The sequence below is a fragment of the Oncorhynchus masou genome, chromosome 18, assembly GCF_036934945.1.
Source record: "Oncorhynchus masou masou isolate Uvic2021 chromosome 18, UVic_Omas_1.1, whole genome shotgun sequence".
In the NCBI taxonomy this organism is placed as follows: Eukaryota; Metazoa; Chordata; class Actinopteri; order Salmoniformes; family Salmonidae; genus Oncorhynchus; species Oncorhynchus masou.
In genome coordinates this window covers 22746400-22773015 of record NC_088229.1, presented here as the reverse complement: position 1 = coordinate 22773015, position 26616 = coordinate 22746400, and the positions used below count along the sequence as shown (strand labels likewise).

The window sequence follows — 26616 nt, the reverse complement described above, 5'->3', positions numbered from 1 at the left end:
TGGGCTCTATGACTGATTCAAGTATTTTTTGCCAAATCCTAATTGGTATGTTGAAATTTATGTTCCTTTTGATGGCATAGAATGCCCTTCTTGCCTTGTCTCTCAGATTGTTCACAGCTTTGTGGAAGTTACCTGTGGCGCTGATGTTTAGGCCAAGGTATGTATCGTTTTTTGTGTGCTCTCGGGCAACAGTGTCTAGATGGAATTTGTATTTGTGGTCCTGGTGACTGGACCTTTTTTGGAACACCATTATTTTGGTCTTACTGAGATTTACTGTCAGGGCCCAGATCTGACAGAATCTGTGCAGAAGATCTAGGTGCTGCTGTAGGCCCTCCTTGGTTGGTGACAGAAGCACCAGATCATCAGCAAACAGCAAACATTTGACTTCGGATTCTAGTAGGGTGAGGCCGGGTGCTGCAGACTTTTCTAGTGCCCGCGCCAATTCGTTGATGTATATGTTGAAGAGGGTGGGGCTTAAGCTGCATCCCTGTCTCACCCCACGACCCTGTGTGAAGAAATATGTATTTTTTTGCCAATTTTAACCGCACACTTGTTGTTTGTGTACATGGATTTTATAATGTCGTATGTTTTACCCCCAACACCACTTTCCATCAATTTGTATAGCAGACCCTAATGCCAAATTGAGTCAAAGGCTTTTTTGAAATCAACAAAGCATGAGAAGACTTTGCCATTGTTTTGGTTTGTTTGGTTGTCAATTAGGGTGTGCAGGGTGAATACATGGTCTGTTGTTCGCCAATTTGACATTTGCTCAGTACATTGTTTTCATTGAGGAAATGTACGAGTCTGCTGTTAATGATAATGCAGAGGATTTTCCCAAGGTTACTGTTGACGCATATTCCACGGTCGTTATTGGTCTCTCTCTCTCTCTCTCTCTCTCTCTCTCTCTCTCTCTCTCTCTCTCTCTCTCTCTGTGTCTGTCTCTGTGTCTCTCTCTCTCTCTGTCTCACTCTTTCTCTCTCTCTGTGTGTCTGTCTGTGTCTGTCTCTCTCTCTCTCTCTCTGTGTCTGTCTCTCTCTCTCTGTATCTCTCTCTCTGTATCTCTCTCTCTCAATTCAATTTAATTCAATTCAAGGGGCTTTATTGGCATGGGAAACATGTGTTAACATTGCCAAAGCAAGTGAGGTAGATAATATACAAAAGTGAAATAAACAATCAAAATTAACAGTAAACATTACACATACAGAAGTTTCAAAACAATAAAGACATTACAAATGTCATATTATATATATACAGTGTTTTAACAATGTACAAATGGTTAAAGGACACAAGATAAAATAAATAAGCATAATATGGGTTATAGGTCACAAATCTTGCTGCTGCGATGGCACACTGTGAAATTTCACCCAGTAGATATGGTAGTTTATCAAAATTGGATTTGTTTTCAAATTCTTTGTGGATCTGTGTAATCTGAGGGAAATATGTCTCTCTAAAATGGTCATACATTGGGCAGGAGGTTAGGAAGTACAGCTCAGTTTCAACTCATTTTGTGGGCAGTGAGCACATAGAACATTTTAACACATAACACATTTTTTTGTTCATTCTTTCCAATGTGTCAAGTAATTATATTTTTGTTTTCTCATGATTTGGTTTGGTCTAATTGTGCTGCTGTCCTGGGGCTCTGTAGGGTGTGTTTGTGTTTGTGAACAGAGCCCCAGGACCAGCTTGCTTAGGGGACTCTTCTCCAGGTTCATCTCTCTGTAGGTGATGGCTTTGTTATGGAAGGTTTGGGAATCGCTTCCTTTTATGTGGTTATAGAATTTAACGCCTCTTTTCTGGATTTTGATCATTAGTGGGTATCGCCTAATTCTGCTCTGCATGCATTATTTGGTGTTCTACATTGTACACGGAGGATATTTTTCAGAATTCTACGTGCAGAGTCTCAATTTGGTGTTTGTCCCATTTTGTGAAGTCTTGGTTGGTGAGCGGACCTCAGACCTCACAACCATAAAGGGCAATGGGCTCTATGACTGATTCAAGTATTTTTTGCCAAATCCTAATTGGTATGTTGAAATTTATGTTCCTTTTGATGGCATAGAATGCCCTTCTTGCCTTGTCTCTCAGATTGTTCACAGCTTTGTGGAAGTTACCTGTGGCGCTGATGTTTAGGCCAAGGTATGTATCGTTTTTTGTGTGCTCTCGGGCAACAGTGTCTAGATGGAATTTGTATTTGTGGTCCTGGTGACTGGACCTTTTTTGGAACACCATTATTTTGGTCTTACTGAGATTTACTGTCAGGGCCCAGATCTGACAGAATCTGTGCAGAAGATCTAGGTGCTGCTGTAGGCCCTCCTTGGTTGGTGACAGAAGCACCAGATCATCAGCAAACAGCAAACATTTGACTTCGGATTCTAGTAGGGTGAGGCCGGGTGCTGCAGACTTTTCTAGTGCCCGCGCCAATTCGTTGATGTATATGTTGAAGAGGGTGGGGCTTAAGCTGCATCCCTGTCTCACCCCACGACCCTGTGTGAAGAAATATGTATTTTTTTGCCAATTTTAACCGCACACTTGTTGTTTGTGTACATGGATTTTATAATGTCGTATGTTTTACCCCCAACACCACTTTCCATCAATTTGTATAGCAGACCCTAATGCCAAATTGAGTCAAAGGCTTTTTTGAAATCAACAAAGCATGAGAAGACTTTGCCATTGTTTTGGTTTGTTTGGTTGTCAATTAGGGTGTGCAGGGTGAATACATGGTCTGTTGTTCGCCAATTTGACATTTGCTCAGTACATTGTTTTCATTGAGGAAATGTACGAGTCTGCTGTTAATGATAATGCAGAGGATTTTCCCAAGGTTACTGTTGACGCATATTCCACGGTCGTTATTGGTCTCTCTCTCTCTCTCTCTCTCTCTCTCTCTCTCTCTCTCTCTCTCTCTCTCTCTCTCTCTCTGTGTCTGTCTCTGTGTCTCTCTCTCTCTCTGTCTCACTCTTTCTCTCTCTCTCTGTGTGTCTGTCTGTGTCTGTCTCTCTCTCTCTCTCTCTGTGTCTGTCTCTCTCTCTCTGTATCTCTCTCTCTGTATCTCTCTCTCTCAATTCAATTTAATTCAATTCAAGGGGCTTTATTGGCATGGGAAACATGTGTTAACATTGCCAAAGCAAGTGAGGTAGATAATATACAAAAGTGAAATAAACAATCAAAATTAACAGTAAACATTACACATACAGAAGTTTCAAAACAATAAAGACATTACAAATGTCATATTATATATATACAGTGTTTTAACAATGTACAAATGGTTAAAGGACACAAGATAAAATAAATAAGCATAATATGGGTTATAGGTCACAAATCTTGCTGCTGCGATGGCACACTGTGAAATTTCACCCAGTAGATATGGTAGTTTATCAAAATTGGATTTGTTTTCAAATTCTTTGTGGATCTGTGTAATCTGAGGGAAATATGTCTCTCTAAAATGGTCATACATTGGGCAGGAGGTTAGGAAGTACAGCTCAGTTTCAACTCATTTTGTGGGCAGTGAGCACATAGAACATTTTAACACATAACACATTTTTTTGTTCATTCTTTCCAATGTGTCAAGTAATTATATTTTTGTTTTCTCATGATTTGGTTTGGTCTAATTGTGCTGCTGTCCTGGGGCTCTGTAGGGTGTGTTTGTGTTTGTGAACAGAGCCCCAGGACCAGCTTGCTTAGGGACTCTTCTCCAGGTTCATCTCTCTGTAGGTGATGGCTTTGTTATGGAAGGTTTGGGAATCGCTTCCTTTTATGTGGTTATAGAATTTAACGCCTCTTTTCTGGATTTTGATCATTAGTGGGTATCGCCTAATTCTGCTCTGCATGCATTATTTGGTGTTCTACATTGTACACGGAGGATATTTTTCAGAATTCTACGTGCAGAGTCTCAATTTGGTGTTTGTCCCATTTTGTGAAGTCTTGGTTGGTGAGCGGACCTCAGACCTCACAACCATAAAGGGCAATGGGCTCTATGACTGATTCAAGTATTTTTTGCCAAATCCTAATTGGTATGTTGAAATTTATGTTCCTTTTGATGGCATAGAATGCCCTTCTTGCCTTGTCTCTCAGATTGTTCACAGCTTTGTGGAAGTTACCTGTGGCGCTGATGTTTAGGCCAAGGTATGTATCGTTTTTTGTGTGCTCTCGGGCAACAGTGTCTAGATGGAATTTGTATTTGTGGTCCTGGTGACTGGACCTTTTTTGGAACACCATTATTTTGGTCTTACTGAGATTTACTGTCAGGGCCCAGATCTGACAGAATCTGTGCAGAAGATCTAGGTGCTGCTGTAGGCCCTCCTTGGTTGGTGACAGAAGCACCAGATCATCAGCAAACAGCAAACATTTGACTTCGGATTCTAGTAGGGTGAGGCCGGGTGCTGCAGACTTTTCTAGTGCCCGCGCCAATTCGTTGATGTATATGTTGAAGAGGGTGGGGCTTAAGCTGCATCCCTGTCTCACCCCACGACCCTGTGTGAAGAAATATGTATTTTTTTGCCAATTTTAACCGCACACTTGTTGTTTGTGTACATGGATTTTATAATGTCGTATGTTTTACCCCCAACACCACTTTCCATCAATTTGTATAGCAGACCCTAATGCCAAATTGAGTCAAAGGCTTTTTTGAAATCAACAAAGCATGAGAAGACTTTGCCATTGTTTTGGTTTGTTTGGTTGTCAATTAGGGTGTGCAGGGTGAATACATGGTCTGTTGTTCGCCAATTTGACATTTGCTCAGTACATTGTTTTCATTGAGGAAATGTACGAGTCTGCTGTTAATGATAATGCAGAGGATTTTCCCAAGGTTACTGTTGACGCATATTCCACGGTCGTTATTGGTCTCTCTCTCTCTCTCTCTCTCTCTCTCTCTCTCTCTCTCTCTCTCTCTCTCTGTGTCTGTCTCTGTGTCTCTCTCTCTCTCTGTCTCACTCTTTCTCTCTGGCTCACTCTTTCTCTCTGTCTATCTCTCTCTCTCTCTCTCTCTCTCTCTCTCTTTCTCTCTCTCTTTCTCTCTCTCTCTCTCTCTCTCTCTCTCTCTCTCTCAATTCAATTCAATTCAATTCAATTCAAGGGCTTTATTGGCATGGGAAACGTGTTAACATTGCCAAAGCAAGTGAGGTAGATAATATATAAAGTAAATATATAAAGTGAAAAACAATTTTTAAAAATTAACAGTAAACATTACACATACAGAAGTTTCAAAACAAAACAGACTCTCTCTCTCTCTCTCTCTGTGTGTCTGTGTCTGTCTCTCTCTCTTTCTCTGTCTCTCTCTTTCTCTGTCTCTCTCTCACTCTGTCGCTCTCTCTCTCTCTCTCTCTCTCTCTCTCTCTCTCTCTCTCTCTCTCTGTCTCACTCCCTCTGGGATGTACCCATCCCTATCGCAGCTCTGATGAGGAATTTTACATGTGGCCGGTCTGTACTGTGACATGGTTCATTTTCCTGCGTGAGTGTGTGTGTGTGTCAGCACGTGTGTGTGTTTGTGGTGTCTGCCTGTTTGTATGCAGTTGTGCGTCTATGCGTGTGGGTGTGTCATCAAATGTGTGTGTGTCCTGTTTGGTGGCGTGTGTGTGCCGTCTGCCCCATGCCACCCTTTCATCCCATTAGCCGTGGCCCAGCCCACACAACCCCACACATCCCCACACATCCACTGTATGTGTCTGCTTTAACCTTGGCTAGTGGCTGGAGGAAAGGGAGAGTCATTGTAACCTTAAAATCCTGCTGATTAAAGCTAGTTTGGTGGAATTCGATTCCACTTAATGCCTTTGGCCCTGAGCCCGTCCGCCTGGCATTAGCATCAACAGACACTGTGTCTTCAGTCAGGGAGACAAACGTGCACAGGCTCGCCCGCACCCTCCTCCTCCGCCCTTTCCCAGTCCTGTCCCATGTACGAGCAGGGCTATAACCCCCCGCCCCCCTCCCCTCTCTCTCTACTGCTCCCTTTCTCCTCTTTCTCTGTCCTACATACCTTTCCCTATAACTCTCGTCATCTTCATCTCCTTCCATACTCCCTGTTCCAAATGTGTGAACTTATCAGAATAAAAACCTACCAGTTATTTTTATTATTCTCTCTCTCTCTCTCTCTCTCTCTCTCTCTCTCTCTCTCTCTCTCTCTCTCTCTCTCTCTCTCTCTCTCTCTCTCTCTCTCCCTCTCCCTCTCCCCCACTCTCTCTCTCTCTCTCTCCCTCTCCCTCTCCCACTCCCTCTCCCCCACTCTCTCTCTCTCTCTCTCTCTCTCTCTCTCTCTCTCTCTCTCTCCCTCTCCTTTCTTCTTGAGGTGCTAGGAGGGAGGCAGCCGTGGTGGTGTTCATCTTCCTAAATATCTCCTCAGCCCTGCCTCAGCCCTGCCTCCTGCTCTATCTTTTATTGTTCTCCTCTTCATGTATTGGTGTGTATGGGGCCAGCATGGCTAATTAATTCCCCTCTTCAGGGCCTGTTTATAAACTGTTTTTGTTTATTTACAATGTGCTAATGTATTTTTAGAAACACTTTCCATAACACTCACTGTTTTCTAGAGCATCATTTGTTTTGATTTTATTGAGATTTTGGGTGTGTTTTTCTTTCTTCTATCCTATCCTAGGCTAGCAGCCTGGCTAATTCAGTGATCCTCCATTCAGTTGTGACTGGGTTAGGGCTAGCAGCCTGGCTAATTCAGTGATCCTCCATTCAGTTGTGACTGGGTTAGGGCTAGCAGCCTGGCTAATTCAGTGATCCTCCATTCAGTTGTGACTAGGTTAGGGCTAGCAGCCTGGCTAATTCAGTGATCCTCCATTCAGTTGTGACTGGGTTAGGGCTAGCAGCCTGGCTAATTCAGTGATCCTCCATTCAGTTGTGACTGGGTTAGGGCTAGCAGCCTGGCTAATTCAGTGATCCTCCATTCAGTTGTGACTGGGTTAGGGCTAGCAGCCTGGCTAATTCAGTGATCCTCCATTCAGTTGTGACTGGGTTAGGGCTAGCAGCCTGGCTAATTCAGTGATCCTCCATTCAGTTGTGACTGGGTTAGGGCTAGCAGCCTGGCTAATTCAGTGATCATCCATTCAGTTGCGACTGGGTTAGGGCTAGCAGCCTGGCTAATTCAGTGATCCTCCATTCAGTTGCGACTGGGTTAGGGCTAGCAGCCTGGCTAATTCAGTGATCCTCCATTCAGTTGCGACTGGGTTAGGGCTAGCAGCCTGGCTAATTCAGTGATCCTCCATTCAGTTGCGACTGGGTTAGGGCTAGCAGCCTGGCTAATTCAGTGATCCTCCATTCAGTTGCGACTGGGTTAGGGCTAGCAGCCTGGCTAATTCAGTGATCCTCCATTCAGTTGCGACTGGGTTAGGGCTAGCAGCCTGGCTAATTCAGTGATCCTCCATTCAGTTGCGACTGGGTTAGGGCTAGCAGCCTGGCTAATTCAGTGATCCTCCATTCAGTTGCGACTGGGTTAGGGCTAGCAGCCTGGCTAATTCAGTGATCCTCCATTCAGTTGTGACTGGGTTAGGGCTAGCAGCCTGGCTAATTCAGTGATCCTCCATTCAGTTGCGACTGGGTTAGGGCTAGCAGCCTGGCTAATTCAGTGATCCTCCATTCAGTTGTGACTGGGTTAGGGCTAGCAGCCTGGCTAATTCAGTGATCCTCCATTCAGTTGTGACTGGGTTAGGGCTAGCAGCCTGGCTAATTCATTCATCCTCCATTCAGTTGTGACTGGGTTAACAGCCTGGCTAATTCATTCATCCTCCATTCAGTTGTGACTGGGTTAACAGCCTGGCTAATTCATTTATCCTCCATTCAGTTGTGACTGGGTTAGCAGCCTGGTTAATTAATTCATCCTCCATTCAGTTGTGACTGGGTTAACAGCCTGGTTAATTAATTCATCCTCCATTCAGTTGTGACTGGGTTAGGGCTAGCAGCATGGCTTGCTCCATCTATTAGAGGGGAATGTGGAGAGAAATGAGAGGCATTATCTATAATTCCTTATCAATTGCAGCTTAATTCTTCAAGTGTGTTGGTAGTGTAATGCAAAATATCATTATAGGATTGTTTGTTGGTGTTGAAAGGAGTATGGACTGTAGCTGTGTGTTCCTCTCCTCTACAACCCAAACATGTATATAGTGGGCAATCTGGGCACTCAGCCACACACACAGACACTTCAGCTAATTAGATTCTGGCCAAGCGATAGATAGAACAGAGTTCAGAGCAGAGCCCAGAGTAGAGCCTGGCAGTAACACAGAAAGAGTGCAGGTGAAACAGCACAGCATCACAGTATTGGTGAAAATAATCGGATTATCGGCTCAATAGTCATCGTGGATGCTGTCTATGGGAAGGGCCTGGCTGAATCCTGCATGCTCCATGAATATCTGTTGAATATGGATTGGAGTGTGTGTTCAGACAGTCGAAGGCTTGATATTAGAGTCTTATTGGCTGCTGCCTGCATGTTGCTCTATTTGTGCTGTGGAGCCCCAGGCTGAATCACCTGCCCCAGGCGTGCATACACACACTGTGATGAACACACACACACACAAACACACACACTGTGATAAACACACACACACACAAACACACTCACTGTGATAAACACACACACACAAACACACACACTGTGATAAACACACACACACGCACGCACGCAAACACACACACACACACACACACACACACAGTGATAAACACACACACAAGCACACACACTGTGATAAACACACACACAAACACACACATTGTGATGAACACACACACACGCACACACACGCACGCACGCACGCACGCACACACACACATACAGACACACACACACACACACACACACACACACACACACACACCCCTGCATCCGGCCCTGCTGCTAGCTGATACCTGGCGCCAGGAAAGAAGCGTGAGAGTGGAGTAGTTTGAGGTAGTGGATGGCCGTGTTAACAACTGTGTAGAAGCAGGAGGCAGCGGGTCACTCAATACAGGACAGACGGGACAGCTGCTACCGTACCGTATACAGCCTGTATCACACACACACTGGAGATATCTGAGAGCTCATATTGGCCTGGGAAATGGAAGAAGACAAACAAGAAGACTAACATGAATCAATAGCAGAGCAGCCTATACAAGAGAAGGTTGAGACAGGGAGGAGGAGGAGGGGAGGGGGGAGCAAACTGAGAGAGGGAGGAGGAGGAGTGGAGGGGGGGGAGAAAATGGAGAGAGGGAGGAGGAGGGGGGAGGGGGAGCAAACGGAGAGGGGGAGGAGGAGGGGGAGGGGGGAGAAAGTGAAAAGAGGGAGGAGGAGGAGGGGAGGGGGGAGCAAATGGAGAGAGGGAGGAGGAGGAGTGGAGGGGGAGCAAACGGAGAGAGGGAGGAGGAGGAGGGGAGGGGGAGCAAACGGAGAGAGGGAGGAGGAGGGGGGAGGGGGAGCAAGTGAAAAGAGGGAGGAGGAGGAGGGGGAGGGGGAGAAAATGGAGAGAGGGGGAGGAGGAGTGGAGGGGGAGCGGGAGTCAAACGAAAAGAGGGAGGAGGAGGAGGGGAGGGGGAGCAAACGAAAAGAGGGAGGAGGAGGAGGGGGGAGGGGGAGCAAACGAAAAGAGGGTGGAGGAGGAGGGGAGGGGGAGCAAACGGAGAGAGGGAGGAGGAGGAGGGGAGGGGGAGCAAACTTAGAGAGGTAGTAGGAGGACGGGTGGGGGGATCAAACGGAGAGAGGGAGGAGGAGAAGGGGAGGGGGAGCAAACGGAGAGAGGGAGGAGGAGGGGGGAGGGGGAGCAAGTGAAAAGAGGGAGGAGGAGGATGGGAGGGGGAGAAAATGGAGAGAGGGGGAGGAGGGGGGGGGGAGGGGGAGCAAGTGAAAAGAGGGAGGAGGAGGAGGGGAGGGGGAGCAAACGGAGAGAGGGAGGAGGAGGGGGGAGGGGGAGCAAGTGAAAAGAGGGAGGAGGAGGAGGGGAGGGGGAGAAAATGGAGAGAGGGGGGGAGGAGGGGGAGGGGGAGCGGGAGTCAAACGAAAAGAGGGAGGAGGAGGAGGGGAGGGGGAGCAAACGAAAAGAGGGAGGAGGAGGAGGGGAGGGGGGAGCAAACGAAAAGAGGGTGGAGGAGGAGGGGAGGGGGGAGCAAACGGAGAGAGGGAGGAGGAGGAGGGGAGGGGGGAGCAAACTTAGAGAGGTAGTAGGAGGAGGGGTGGGGGGATCAAACGGAGAGAGGGAGGAGGAGAAGGGGAGGGGGGGCAAACGGAGAGAGGGAGGAGGAAGAGGGGATGGGGGAGCAAACAGAGAGGGAGGAAGAGGAGTGGAGGGGAGAGCAAACAGAGAGAGGGAGGAGGAGGTGGAGGGGAAGTGGGAGCAAGCGAAAAGAGGGAGGAGGAAGAGGGGATGGGGAGCAAACAAAAAGAGGGAGGAGGAGTGGAGGGGGGAGCGGAGCAAGCGAAAAGAGGGAGGAGGAGGAGGGGAGGGGGGAGCAAGCGAAAAGAGGGAGGAGGAGGAGAGGGGGAGCAAACGGAGAGAGGGAGGAGGAGGAGGGGGGAGGGGGGCAAACGGAGAGAGGGAGGAGGAGGAGGGGAGGGGGAGCAAACGGAGAGAGGGAGGAGGAGGAGGGGAGGGGGAGCAAACGAAAAGTGGGAGGAGGAGGAGGGGACGGGGGAGCAAACGGAGAGAGGGAGGAGGAGGAGGGGGGGGGAGCAAAAGAAAAGAGGGAGGAGGAGGAGGAGAAGGGGGAGCAAACGGAGAGAGGGAGGAGGAGGAGGGGGGAGGGGGAGCAAACGGAGAGAGGGAGGAGGAGGAGGGGGAAGGGGGAGCAAACAGAGAGAGGGAGGAGGAGGAGGGGAGGGGGAGCAAATGGAGAGAGAGGGGAGGAGGGGGGAGGGGGGAGCAAACGGAGAGAGGGAGGAGGAGGAGGGGAGGGGGGAGCAAAAGTAAAGAGGGAGGGGGAGGAGGGGATGGGGGAGCAAACGGAGAGAGGGAGGAGGAGGAGGGGAGGGGGGAGTAAACGGAGAGAGGGAGGAGAAGGAGGTCAGGGGTGAGCAAACGGAGAGAGGGAGGAGGAGGAGGAGGGGAGGGGGAGCAAATGGAGAGAGGGAGGAGGAGAAGCGGAGGGAGGAGCAAACGGAGAGAGGGAGGAGGAGGAGGGGAGGGGGGAGTAAACGGAGAGAGGGAGGAGAAGGAGGTCAGGGGTGAGCAAACGGAGAGAGGGAGGAGGAGGAGGGGAGGGGGGAGCAAATGGAGAGAGGGAGGAGGAGAAGCGGAGGGAGGAGCAAACGGAGAGAGGGAGGAGGAGAGTAAAGTAAGAACCAGGAATAAGGAAGGAGAGCAAAGGTGAAAGAGGGAACATAAAGAAATAATAACAGAGTGAAGGAGGAGAGCAGTGCTAATCAGTGCAGTAAGGGGACAAAGAAAGGTAAAAACAGGGAATGTGCCCAGCCCAGCACTGACAAAATGTCAGACAGACATATAGGCAGACGCATGGCAGTAAGATGTTGCTGTCGTCACACTGTGGGAAACAGCAAATTGGCAGCATAAATAAGGTGCCACAGTCTGATTAAGAGATGTTTTCACACATTATGATCTAATGAGAGATTTTTCCCTTTTCCTCACTGTCCTTTCTCTCTCCTTACCTTCTTCTCTCTGCCTCTCTCCTTCCCTCTCTCTGCCTCTCTCCTTCCCTCTCTCTGCATCTATCTCTCCCTCTTTCTCAGCTCTCTCTCTCTCTATCTCTCTCTCGCTCTCTCTTTGCCAGCCTCGCTCCTCTCCTTGTCGGTCCTCGTCTTGCGTCTCTCGTCCATCATGATGGATGGGTCTGAGTGGTGCGTTGTCTGGGCTAGAGGCGGGGACTGGGATGGGCTGTCAGACCTGGTGACGGCTGTGGGCCTTGCTGTCTGTCATGTCTGAGTGCTTTATTTAGGCCTGCTCTGCTCTGGTCTGGACTTGCTGGAGAGCTCGGTGTGTCAAGATGTTTCCCACATGGCACCATATTCCCTATATTATGTAAATCAAATTTGATTTGTCACATGCATGAAATACAACAAGTATAGACTTTAATATGAAATGCTTGCTTACGAGCAGTTCCCAACGATGCTGAGTAAAAAAAATTGTAACACAAGAGGAATAAAATACACAAGAACGGAGATATATTTAACCAGACAAGTCAGTTGAGAATGATGGCCTAGGAACAGTGGGTTAACTGCCTTGTTCAGGGGCAGAACGAACAATGTTTTACCTTGTCAGCTCAGGGATTCAATCCAGCAACCTTTCGGTCATTGGCTCAACGCTCTAACCACTAGGCTACCTGCCATGCAACAGGGAGCACCAGTACCAGATCATACAGGGAGTACCAGTACCAGATCATACAGGGAGTACCAGTACCAGATTATACAGGGAGTACCAGTACCAGATCATACAGGGAGCACCAGTACCAGATCATACAGGGAGTACCAGTACCAGATCATACAGGGAGCACCAGTACCAGATTATTTTTTTATTTAACCAGGTAGGCTAGTTGAGAACAAGTTATCATTTACAACTGCGACCTGGCCAAGATAAAGCATAGCAGTGTGAACAGACAACACAGAGTTACACATGGAGTAAACAATTAACAAGTCAATAACACAGTAGAAAAAAAAGGGGAGTCTATATACAATGTGTGCAAAAGGCATGAGGAGGTAGGCGAATAATTACAATATTGCAGATTAACACTGGATTGATAAATGATCATGTACAGGTAGAGATATTGGTGTGCAAAAGAGCAGAAAAGTAAATAAATAAAAACTGTGGGGATGAGGTAGGTGAAAATGGGTGGGCTATTTACCAATAGATTATGTACAGCTGCAGCGATCGGTTAGCTGCTCAGATAGCTGATGTTTGAAGTTGGTGAGGGAGATAAAGGTCTCCAACTTCAGCAATTTTTGCAATTCGTTCCAGTCACAGGCAGCAGAGTACTGGAACGAAAGGCGGCCGAATGAGGTGTTGGCTTTAGGGATGATCAGTGAGATACACCTGCTGGAGCGCGTGCTACGGATGGGTGTTGCCATCGTGACCAGTGAACTGAGATAAGGCGGAGCTTTACCTGGCATGGCAGTCATCCGGTAGGATAGTCAGTTTTACTAGGGTAAGCTTGGCAGCGTGAGTGAAGGAGGCTTTGTTACGGAATAGAAAGCCGACTCTTGATTTGATTTTCGATTGGAGATGTTTGATATGGGTCTGGAAGGAGAGTTTGCAGTCTAGCCAGACACCTAGGTAATTATAGGTGTCCACATATTCAAGGTCGGAACCATCCAGTGTGGTGATGCTAGTCGGGCAAGCGGGTGCAGGCAGCGATCGGTTGAAAAGCATGCATTTGGTTTTACTAGCGTTTAAGAGCAGTTGGAGGCCACGGAAGGAGTGTTGTATGGCATTGAAGCTCGTTTGGAGGTTAGATAGCACAGTGTCCAATGACGGGCCGAAAGTATATAGAATGGTGTCGTCTGCGTAGAGGTGGATCAAGGAATCGCCCGCAGCAAGAGCAACATCATTGATATATACAGAGAAAAGAGTCGGCCCGAGAATTGTACCCTGTGGCACCCCCATAGAGACTGCCAGAGGACCGGACAGCATGCCCTCCGATTTGACACACTGAACTCTGTCTGCAAAGTAATTGGTGAACCAGGCAAGGCAGTCATCCGAAAAACCGAGGCTACTGAGTCTGCCGATAAGAATATGGTGATTGACAGAGTCGAAAGCCTTGGCAAGGTCGATGAAGACGGCTGCACAGTACTGTCTTTTATCGATGGCGGTTATGATGTTGTTTAGTACCTTGAGTGTGGCTGAGGTGCATCCGTGACCGGCTCGGAAACCAGATTGCATAGCGGAGAAGGTACGGTGGGATTCGAGATGGTCAGTGACCTGTTTGTTGACTTGGCTTTCGAAGACCTTAGATAGGCAAGGCAGAATGGATATAGGTCTGTAACAGTTTGGGTCCAGGGTGTCTCCCCCTTTGAAGAGGGGGATGACTGCGGCAGCTTTCCAATCCTTGGGAGCACCAGTACCAGACTATACAGGGAGTACCAGTACCAGATTATACAGGGAGTACCAGTACCAGATCATACAGGGAGCACCAGTACCAGATCATACAAGGAGTACCAGTACCAGATCATACAGGGAGTACCAGTACCAGATCATACAGGGAGTACCAGTACCAGATCAATGTGTCGCTATATACAGTGCCTTACAAAAGTATTCATCCCCCTTGGCGTTTTTCCTATTTTGTTGTATTACAACCTGTAATTTAAATGGAATTTTATTTGGATTTCATGAAATGGACATAAACAAAATAGTCCAAATTGGTGAAGTAAAACAAAGAAAATAACTTGTCACAAAAAAAAACACAAAAAAAATGTGGTGTGTGCATATGTATTCACCCCCTTTGCTATGAAGCCCCTAAATAAGATCTGGTGCAACCAATTACCTTCACAAGTCACATAATTAGTTAAGTAAAGTCCACTTGTGTGCAATCTAAGTGTCACAAGATCTATGTATATTTACACCTGTTTTGAAAGGCCCTAGAGTCTGCAACACCATTAAGCAAGGGGCACCACCAAGCAAGCGGCTCCATGAAGATCAAGGAGCTCTCCAAACTGGTCAGTGACAAAGTTGTGGAGAAGTACAGATCAAGTACAGCCCACGGAGCACCATTAAATCCATTATTTATTAATGGAAAGAATATGGCACCATAACAAACCTGCCCTAAGCACACTGCTAAAGCAACACTTGAATGGTTTAAGGGGAAACATGTCTTGGAATGGCCGAGTATGACTTAAAGATTGCTGTACACCAGCGGCACCCATCCAACTTGAAGGAGCTGGAGCAAATTTGCCTTGAAGAATGGGCAAACATTCCAGTGACTAGATGTGCCAAGCTTATAGAGACATACCAAGAGACTTGCAGCTGTAATTGTTGCAAAAAAGGGTCTTGACAAAGTATTTACTTTGGGGGGGGTCAAGTTTTCATTTTTTTAAACGTATTTCTTGTTTGTTTCACAATAAAAATATTTTGCATCTTCAAGTGGTAGGCATGTTGTGTAAATCAAATGATGCAAACCCCCAAAAATACTATTTTAATTCCAGGTTGTAAGGCAGCAAAATACGAAAAATGCCAAGGGGGTGAATACTTTTGCAAGCCATTGTACAGGGAGTACCAGTACCAGATCAATGTGCTGAAGTACGAGGTATATGAGGTAGATATGTACAGGCACTGTAAAGTGAATAGGCATCAAGATACATAATAAGAAGAAGAGTAAAAAAGAACTGAGTAGCAGCGTATGATAAAAATTGTGTATCTTGAGCTACACCTAGCTAGCACTACAGTGCATAAAATGTAGTGAGTAGTTGACTCAAAGAGAAATGCAATAGTTGAACAGTTTTGAACAAACTAATTTCTTCAAAAATGAAGAAGCAAGAGAAAGAGAGACAGAGATATATTGTTGTATTCCTTTTACTTTCACTTAGCTAGCGAATGCAGCAAGCTAGTTTAGCCCACTCAAACACCTGGCTCAAACAGAGAGAGATGCTATGTTAGCTAGCTGGCTATGACTATACAACACTGGAACTTTTCCAAGTCAAGTTAAGCTTTTGGTTTTTATAACTGTATTGCCACCGGGGCATGCCGGTGTAACTGCTAAACTGCTTGCTGACTGAACACTGTACTGCATGATTGTAGCGGATTTACTAACGCCTTAGTTCTAGTAGCTATGTTGACTATGATGTTAGCTAATATGGTGAAAATGATGTAGGCTGTGTATAGCGGTTAGGGGTTATGATATGAAGGTTTGTCTTGGAAAGGTTTTTTTGCCTGGTCACAGGCAGCTGTTGTGTTCTGCACTGAAGCCCACAAGCAAAGGGAAAAGGTGAAGATGCGAGTAGAAATTATACAGCGAGCAAAGTGATCTTGCTGTTTGTATGTGGCTGCTATGAAAGTGAACTGTATTTGTGTGTGATCAGGGATGTATTCATTCCGCTGATTCTGTTCAAAAACAAATGGAACCAAATGGGCATAGCAGAATTGATCCAATAAAGACTCTTGTTTGCAGCTGTTGGACTAATGATTACACCCTATATCATTAGATGCAGGCAAGAGTGTGATTACAAATTTGTCTCTCTACCTGTGCACCTACGTTATAAACTTTCATTCATAGGCTAGGTTGTGGCAACCTCATGATGGGTATAGGGAACATTAGAGTATGTAGTAACCTAAACCTATCAATGTTACACTGAACTGGGTGAATGAAATATGAATGACAGTCACCCAATATGCTGTAATAGATATAAGACCACGCTCATTAAAAAAATAATTGTCCTCCCTCATCTTAAACGTCACTGACCATCACTGTATGTGTGTGTGTGCGTGTGGGTTAGTGATGGGGGGGAAAACCATACAGTTATTGATTGTATTGTTTTGACAGTATCACAATATAACTTTTGTACTAGTTTGCTGTACCTGCACTACAACGGCAGTATTTTTTCTTCATAGCTTGTTCTCTATCTTCTTTTTAAATCGGGAGCCAATTTGTTTTCTGCACATTTGACTGATCAAAACTCATTCTAATGGCTGTCTTTTGTCCCTCTGCAGTGGACATATGTTTGTAGTTCTATTCTTAAGCTGTTGTTGTCATCAATGTTCTGTCTTATGTCATGTTTCATGTTTTGTGTGGACCCCAGGAAGAGTGGCTGCTGCTTTTGCAAAGGCTAATGGGGATTCTAATAAAATACCAATTAATGGTTAGCAATATATTTGTTAAACTATCAAAATAAAGAAGGTCGCACACTCTCAGCAATTTAATGGGTATTTGCCAACGTTTCGGCATCACTGTGCCTTCCTCAGGGTAATGTCATGAATACTTGAACCAGGTTACGTAGACACACTGTGCAATTAGTGTAACCAATGACAATAGTGAGGGGTGTGTCATAATGATTAAGTTAATTAAAATTAATTAGCGAAACTGTTAAAAAATAGTATATGGCACATTAAATATATTATGCTATTGTTATCATATAGATACATAGTGGAATAATGTACATCATATTAGCATCAACATACATTATTGTTTCATTCAATTTCACATAATCATTTCGTATTTCATTTCATGTTTGTTACATGTAATCTTTTCGTTCAACCTTAATGTATAATGAGCATCATCAAGCAGGGGACACATATTAGGTGTACAAAAGTCACACACTCCATGTATAAACTCCCAAATTGATGCTGCAATAATGAAAATATTCCAAAAACCAAGAGAGGAATTACTAAACACTCAACCAAAGTAGAAAAACAACCCAACTGTCTTTTGCACTAAGTACACCAAGGGTTCTGAGAAAATTAAAGCAACCCTGAAAAAGGTCTAGCACATTCTGCAATCATACCAAAAAAAAGTACACCTTTTCTAGGAACCCCCACTGGTGAGATCTGACATGCCCCCTGAGCCCACTCAGACACTCTTGACACCTATCCCAAATGGAAACTACAAATGTGGCTCGTGTGCACAGTGTAATAGTACTATAAAAACGTCTTTCTTCAGACACCCACATACAGGTGGAAAGATCCCTGTTAGGGGTATCATCTCATGCAAGACCAAGGGAGTAATCTATCTCATCACCTGTTCATGTGGAAAAGCTTATGTAGGACAAATGAAAAAAGACAATTAAAACAACGCATAGCTGAACACTGCAGCTCAATCAGGTGTAAGAACATTGACTATCCAGTAGCAGCTCACTTTGTTGAAGCCAACCATCCCATCTCCTCCCTCAAATACACAGGCATTGAGCATGTTGCTCTACCAAGGAGAGGAGGTAACATGGAGATCCTACTACAACAACAGGAGGGTTACTGGATATCCTGTCTAAAAACATTGACCCCTTGTGGTCTGAATATTGACTTTGATCTCTGGCCCTTCTTATGAACACATTTTCCTTTATGAACAAGTCTTATAAATTGATATATTCTTTCTACAGCTTATTAGCATACACCTAATATGTTCCCTCTGTTGATGATGTTCATTATATATTCAGGTTGAACCAAAAGATTACATGTAACACAAAATGAAATAAAAAATTATGTGAAATTGAATGAAACAATAATGTATGTTGATGCTAATATGATATACAATATTCCATTATGTATCTATATGATAACAATAGCATAATATATTTAATATACCATATATATTTTTTTAACAGTTTCACTAAATCATTTTAATTAACTTAATCATTATGACACACCCCTCTCTATTGTCATTGGTTACACTAATTGCACTGTGTGTCTACGTAACCTGGTTCAAGTATTCATGACATTACCCTGAGGAAGGCACAGTGATGCCGAAACGTTGGTAAATACCCATTAAATTGCTGGGAGATTATACATAGAGTGTGCGACTTTATTTATTTTGATAGTTTATAGTTTATTCGCCGTTAGTCTGCAACTCCACACAAACTATTATTCTGGATGTGCGCCAGCTCATGTTTTGTAATCTAGCAATATATTTGGTACATCGAATCAGAATAAAATCACAGTATCAAATCGCAGTACATATAGAATCTTGAGAATCGTGGGAATCGCAATACATATCGTATCGGCACCTACAGTTGAATTCGGAAGTTTACATACACTTAGGTTGGAGTCATTAAAACTTGTTTTTCAACCACTCCACACATTTATTGTTAACAAACTATAGTTTTGGCAAGTCGGTTAGGATATCTTCTTTGTGCACGACACAAGTAATTTTTCCAACAATTGTTTACAGACAGATTATTTCACTTATAATTCACAATTCCAGTGGGTCAGAAGTTTACATACACAAAGTTGACTGTGCCTTTAAACAGCTTGGAAAATTCCAGAAAATTATGTCATGGCTTTAGCAGCTTCTGATAGGCTTATTGACATCATTTCAGTCAATTGGAGGTGTTCCTGTGGATGTATTTCAAGGACCTCTTCAAGTCCACAAGTTCATCCTCGGGAGCATTTTCCAAACGCCTGAAGGTACCACGTTCATCTGTACAAAAAATAGTACGCAAGTATAAACACCATGGGACCACGCAGCCATCATACCGCTCAGGGAGGAGACACATTCTGTCTCCCTGTGATGAATGTACTTTGGTGTGAAAAGTTCAAATCAATCCCAGAACAACTTCTAAGGACCCCGTGAAGATGCTGGAAGAAACAGGTACACAAGTATCTATATCCACAGTAAAACAAGTCCTATATCGACATAACCTGAAAGGCCACTCAGCAAGGAAGAAGCCACTGCTCCAAAACCGTCATAAAAAAGCCACACTACGGTTTGCAACTGCACATGGGGACAAAGATACTACTTTTTGTATAAATGTCCTCTGGTCTGATGAAAGAAAAATAAGACTGTTTGGCCATATTGACCATTGTTATGTTTGGAGGAAAAAGGGGGAGGCTTGCAAGCTGAAGAACACCATCCCAACCGTGAAGCACGGGGGTGGCAGCATCATGTTGTGGGGGTGCTTTGTTGCAGGAGGGACTGATGCACTTCACAAAATAGATGGCATTGTGAGGAAGAACAATGATGTGGATATATTGAAGCAACATCTCAAGACATCAGTCAGGAAGTTAAAGCTTGGTCGCTAGTGGGTCTTCCAAATGGACAAAGACCCCAAGCATACTTCTAAAGTTGTGTCAAATCAAAATGGCGAGGTTAAGAACAACAAAGTCAAGGTATTGGAGTGGCCATCACAAAGCCCGGACCCCAATCCTATAGAAGATTTGTGGGCAGAATTGAAAACCATGTGCGAGCAAGGAGGCCTACAAACCTGACTCAGTTACACCAGCTCTGTCAGGAGGAATGGGCCAAAATTTACCCAACTTATTGTGGGATGCTTGTGGAAGGCTACCAGAAACGTTTGACACAAGTTAAACAATTTAACGGCAATGCTACCAAATACTAATTGAGTGTATGTACACTTCTGACCTACTGGGAATGTGATGAAATAAATAAAAGCTGAAATAAATCATTCTCTCTACTATTCTTCTGCCATTTCACATTCTTAAAATAAAGTGGTGATCCTAACTCTGACCTAAGACAGGGAATTTTAACTCAGTTTAAATGTCAGGAATTGTGAAAAACCGAGTTTAAATGTATTTGGCTAATATGTAAACTTCTGACTTCAACTGTAAGTATGATAAGATCCCTGGCTATTCCTAGCCCTTGTGTGTATGCGTGTTTGTGTTGTGTGTGTATGTAGTGTATGTGAATGTGTGGGTTTTGTGTGAGAGTGTCAGTGTCAGTGTAGTGTGTGTGAGTGAGTGTGTATACAGTATGTATATTGTCTTGTGAGATATGGGCCCTGGCCAAAAGCAGTAGGAATGTAGTGGGATGCATTCTGTCTGGTTGTCTGAGGCCAATTGCTCCTCATTGAACTACGCCCCCTCCTCTCCTCTGGCTCTGCCTACAATGGAGGGGGCGTGTTCAGGGTATGGATCAATGCCACCTCATTGGAGCAGTTGACCGTTCTAGTCGGACACTTTTGACTGACACCTCCAAATGAATTTTCTGCATCAGTGTTTGACTTTGGAAGACATCCGTGGCAGTAACTCTTGCTGTGTCCTGATGACAATGACACGGGGTGAATACATTATGTGCTTGTAAATTATTTTATACAGTGGCGTTGTTGTATCCTGTTCTATTGTAACTCTGTCACACCTTCAATACAAAGCAGCAATCGTCTGTGTGTGTGCGTGTCTGAGAAAGTGAGTGTGTCAGGGGAGAGAAACTTCACACACTGTGTGAAGTTTTTCTGAGTGTGTGTGTGTGTGATGAGTGTGTGATGAGTGTGTGTGTGTGTGTGTGTGTGTGTGTGTGTGTGTGTGTGTGTGTGTGTGTGTGTGTGTGTGTGTGTGTGTGTGTGTGTGTGTGTGTGTGTGTGTGCGTGCGTGCGTGCATGCATGCGTGCGTGTGTGTAATTACGGTTTAATTGCTGGCCCAGTAATGTACTGTCATCTGTCACAGCACAAAGACAGCAAATAATGGTTCTGCTGCTGTCACTTTGTCACCAAGCCCCTCAGCCTGGAGACAGAAGAAATGCTGATAAATGATATGCGACGTGAATTACTGATAAACACTTGGAGAGTGCTGAGCTCAGTGTATATCGGCACTCTGGTGCACTATCTTGGTCTGACTTGTGTGTGTACCTTTTGTGAGTTATTGTGATTGTGTGTTTATGTATGCGTACGTGTGTGTGTGCATTTTTGTTTGAATGTGCGAGTGTATGTGTCAGTGTGTTTGAGACCAGGATCAGTGGCAACAGGAGCAACAGTTGTGTTGTACTTTAAGCCGCCTGCCTGTTTGAGTATGGCACTTGTCTTAGTGTTCTGCCTGTAACGGAGTAAACAGGGAGACAATCAGCCTCTGTCTGTCTGTCTGTCTGTCTGTCTGTCTGTCTGTCTGTCTGTCTGTCTGTCTGTCTGTCTGTCTATGGAGACAGAGGGAGGTGATGGTGGTTCTTGGAACTGAACACTAAGTTGTGGGGTTGGATGAGAGGGGGTTATGGGGATTCTAGTGACTCAATGTCAAGTTGTGACTAGTGTAAATTCGGTGGGGGGTTGGATGAGAGGGTGTTCTGCTGATTCTAGTCTAACGCTAAAATGTAAGGCTGCGTGGTTGTAGTGGGAGGAGGTATCTGTCCATTGTCACTTGCCAGACAGGAGTAATGGATGACAGAGCAGTGGCAGTGAGTGGGTGGAGGTATACCGTCCTATTCCAGACAGGAGTAATGGATGACAGAGCAGTGGCAGTGAGTGGGTGAAGGTGTTCATCCTATTCCAGACAGGAGTAATGGATGACAGAGCAGTGGCAGTGAGTGGGTGAAGGTGTTCATCCTATTCCAGACAGGAGTAATGGATGACAGAGCAGTGGCAGTGAGTGGGTGAAGGTGTTCATGCTATTCCAGACAGGAGTAATGGATGACAGAGCAGTGGCAGTGAGTGGGTGAAGGTGTTCATCCTATTCCAGACAGGAGTAATGGATGACAGAGCAGTGGCAGTGAGTGGGTGGAGGTATACGTCCTATTCCAGACAGGAGTAATGGATGACAGAGCAGTGGCAGTGAGTGGGTGAAGATGTTCATACTATTCCAGACAGGAGTAATGGATGACAGAGCAGTGGCAGTGAGTGGGTGAAGGTGTTCATCCTATTCCAGACAGGAGTAATGGATGACAGAGCAGTGGTAGTGAGTGGGTGGAGGTATACGTCCTATTCCAGACAGGAGTAATGGATGACAGAGCAGTGGTAGTGAGTGGGTGTAGGTATACGTCCTATTCCAGACACGAGTAATGGATGGTGGTACAGTGTAACAATGAGACCAGAAGGAAGTCCACATCACATTCATCCACACAGTCACATGCATTCATCCACACAGTCACATGCATTCATCCATACAGTCACATGTATTCATCCACACAGTCACATGCATTCATCCACACAGTCACATGCATTCATCCACACAGTCACATGCATTCATCTACACAGTCACATGCATTCATCCACACAGTCACATGCATTCATCCACACAGTCACATGCATTCATCCACACAGTCACATGCATTCATCTACACAGTCACATGTATTCATCCACACAGTCACATGCATTCATCCACACAGTCACATGCATTCATCCACACAGTCACATGCATTCATCCACACAGTCATATGCATTCATCTACACCAGGGGTGTCAAAGTCAAATGGACGGAGGGCCAAATAAAAAATTTAGCTACAAGCCGAGGGCCGGACTGTTCGAATGTTCATTGAAAAATTTTTAAATGACGCATATAGTCTAGTGAACCTAATTGAACCTACTGAAAACCTAACAAATATATTCCAATATGATCAGATAAATAAAGCAATATTTTCTTATGGCTCTGTCAGTAATCTTTAATTTTCAACAGACACAAAAGACAAATTTCCTTTATATAAAAATCCCCATAACATGAACATTAAATGAAAGAAACCGGTATTCAAGGCACCATCAGTAGCCTATATTTTCTATTTTAGCAAAAGTGGGCTAAATTTACTTCAAAGAAAAAAACAATAATAGCAATTTTCTATCATCCACTCAACTGAAATATTTTTAAAATATAATTGGATTGAAATACAATAAAATAAAGTGCAAAAATCTATTAATCAAAAACAACACTTTGTTTAAGGAGAAGTAACATGCAGTGAAAACAAATATTAAACTTTAACTTTTAAACTTGAACTGAGTAAAAACTCTAAATATGTGATTGCACAGTAATGTTCACTTGTTTGAGGTTGAGGGTGATACTTGGTGGTGTCCCATCTTTTCCACAAGTTCATCAATGTTCGGGGTAAGGCTCTGAGCTGAGGAAATCCTCAGAATTGAGTGGAGGTGTTCAGCAGTAAGTCGACTTCTGTGTGATGTTTTGTTCAGGTTCATCAAAGAAAAAAGTTGTTCACACAGGTATGTGCTGCCAAACATAGACAACGTTTGAGCAGCCTGGATGCGCAGCTGGGGCATTGTGTCGGGGAGGAAACGGGCGAACTCCGCAGCACCCACTGCCGCATATTTTGCCCTCAGTGCATCATTGCATTGGAGGTCAATCAGCTCCATTTGGAGGTTTGGTGGTGAGCTTTCCACGTCAACAGCAAATGGGTTACCGAGCAGTTCCAACCTGCTTTTTTGTGCTTCAAAGTCAGCAAATCGGCGTCGAAAGTCAGCGGCAAGCATACCTATTTTATCAGCCAACTGTGCGCTCGGGAACGCACTGGTAGAGAGCTTCTCTTTCATGGTCTGGCAGCTGAAAGTTAATTTTACTGTGATGCTGACGACTGCTGTGCCAATAAATATTGAAATGAAGCAGCCTACTGCTCGGTGCGTCACCGTTGCATTGTGGGAAATGTAGTATTGGTGCGTGTAAAAGATCTGCGGGCTGCCGGCTTGCTGCGGTCTGCGGGCCGGTTCTAATAATAAATCAAGATCATCCCAGGGGCCGTAAAAAACCTTCTCGCGGGCCGGATGTGGCCCGCGGGCCTTGACTCTGACATATGTGATCTACACAGTCACATGCATTCATCCACACAGTCATATGCATTCATCTACACAGTCACATGCATTCATCCACACAGTCACATGCATTCATCCACACAGTCATATGCATTCATCTACACAGTCACATGCATTCATCCACACAGTCATATGCATTCATCCACACAGTCATATGCATTCATCCACACAGTCACATGCATTCATCCATACAGTCATATGCATTCATCCACACAGTCATATGCATTCATCCACACAGTCACATGCATTCATCCACACAGTCATATGCATTCATCTACACAGTCACATGCATTCATCCACACAGTCATATGCATTCATCCACACAGTCATATGCATTCATCCACACAGTCACATGCATTCATCCACACAGTCATATGCATTCATCCACACAGTCATATGCATTCATCCACACAGTCACATGCATTCATCCACACAGTCATATGCATTCATCTACACAGTCACATGCATTCATCCACACAGTCATATGCATTCATCCACACAGTCATATGCATTCATCCACACAGTCACATGCATTCATCCACACAGTCATATGCATTCATCCACACAGTCATATGCATTCATCCACACAGTCACATGCATTCATCCACACAGTCATATGCATTCATCCACACAGTCACATGCATTCATCCACACAGTCACATGCATTCATCCACACAGGCACATGCATGCAATAGCGCTCATATCACCACTAAATGGGTGCTTAGTGGTGTACTCAATGGAACACCTGGAGAGACAGTATTTTATCTGTGTGTGTGTGTGTGTGTGTGTGTGTGTGTGTGTGTGTGTGTGTGTGTGTGTGTGTGTGTGTGTGTGTGTGTGTGTGTGTGTGTAGTATCAGGCTACCATGCAGTGACCCACTCCAGCTCCTCTTCCTTTCTGAATTGACAGATATACCAGAGGGACTTGGAGAGAAAGAAGTTGAGACAAACCCTAAACCTGTGTGTGTGAGTTTGTTTGATATATTCATCAAAGAGCTAAGCAAGCCCCTTGTCTTAAGAGCAATCCACTGCTACTCTGGTCACATCACAGATATTACATTGGACAAAATCACAGTATATTTCCCTGCTGCCAGCCAAAGCCAGCGTGAAGCTGTCACGTGATTGGCTGTAGCTGTAAACAAGCAAACTCCTCTGGTCACCAGGAAACTGTGATTATAGGCCTATAGTGCACTACTCTGGGCAGAGGGGCCACTCTGCCTCTCGCTGTCAGATACTGTTATGTATCAGCTCTGTCTATCACTCTCTCTCCAAGACAACGAGCCCATAGGCATCCAGCCCTGAATGGGGAGGGGAGGGTGGGAAGGGGGGGGGGGTGTAGGACTACCTGAATCATCCAGTTGGGGGGGTTAGCAGGTGAGGGTGGAGTCTTATGGTTGTTCAGAGAGAGTGAGAGTGAGAGTGAGAGAGAGAGAGGGAGAGAGAAAGAGAGTGAGAGAGTGAGTGAGAGAGAGAGAGAGAGAGAGAGAGCTGCATGGCTGGGTTGGGACAGTGACCACTATGGTAGCCAACGGAGAGAAAGGTAAACAAATCACTATGAATAAAGCAATGAAAGAAACCTCTCTGGTAATACAAATATACTGTACATCTTCTTGCTTTAGCCTCCAGGTATGTTCACACACACTCTGCTCCAAAGCGATCAACCAGGGGTGGTGTATTGGATTTGTGATGAGAGGTGAGAAGTGTTCAAAGGCGTGTGATGAGGTTTGATAGCGACATCTACTACACACAGTCTAACTCCACTAACTACACACAGTCAAACTCCACTAACTACACACAGTCAAACTCCACTAACCCAACACAGTCAAACTCCACTAACTACACACAGTTAAACTCCGCTAACTACATGCAGTCAAACTCCACTAACTACACACGGTCAAACTAAACTAACTACACAGCCAAACACCACTAACTACACACAGCCAAACTGCACTAACTACACACAGTCAAACCTCACTAACTACACACAGTCAAACAACACTAACTACACACAGTCAAACTAAACTAACTACACACAGCCAAACTGCACTAACTACACACAGTCAAACCTCACTAACTACACACAGTCAAACAACACTAACTACACACAGTCAAACTAAACTAACTACACACAGTCAAACTCCACTAACTACACACAGCCAAACTCAACTAACTACATGCAGTCAAACTCCACTAACTACACACGGTCAAACTAAACTAACTACACACAGTCAAACCTCACTAACTACACACAGTCAAACTACACAAACTACACACAGTCAAACTCTATTAACTACACACAGCCAAACTGCACTAACTACACACAGTCAAACCCCAGTAACTACACACAGTCAAACTACACTAACTACACACAGTCAAACTACACTTAGAGAAAGAGGGAGAAAGAGAGAGAGAGAGAGATAGAGAAAGAAAGAAAGAAAGAAAGAAAGAAAGAAAGAAAGAAAGAAAGAAAGAAAGAAAGAAAGAAAGAAAGAAGGAAGTAGAGAGAGACAGAGAGGAAGATAGACAGTATCAGTGTTCATAGCAACTTGTCTGAGTTCACCACTACCTTTGTTCTGAAGACAATGACCGGATCTGCCTGTTCCCAGGAGTACCTG

The 26616-nt window shown here is 44.8% G+C and overlaps 1 protein-coding gene across 1 annotated transcript in view; it reads left to right on the top strand.

The window, feature by feature from the left end:
* The window catches only part of LOC135504249 (calmodulin-binding transcription activator 1-like), a 672226-nt gene that overhangs the window by 518303 nt on the left and 127307 nt on the right, over positions 1–26616 (top strand). The window lies entirely within an intron of this gene.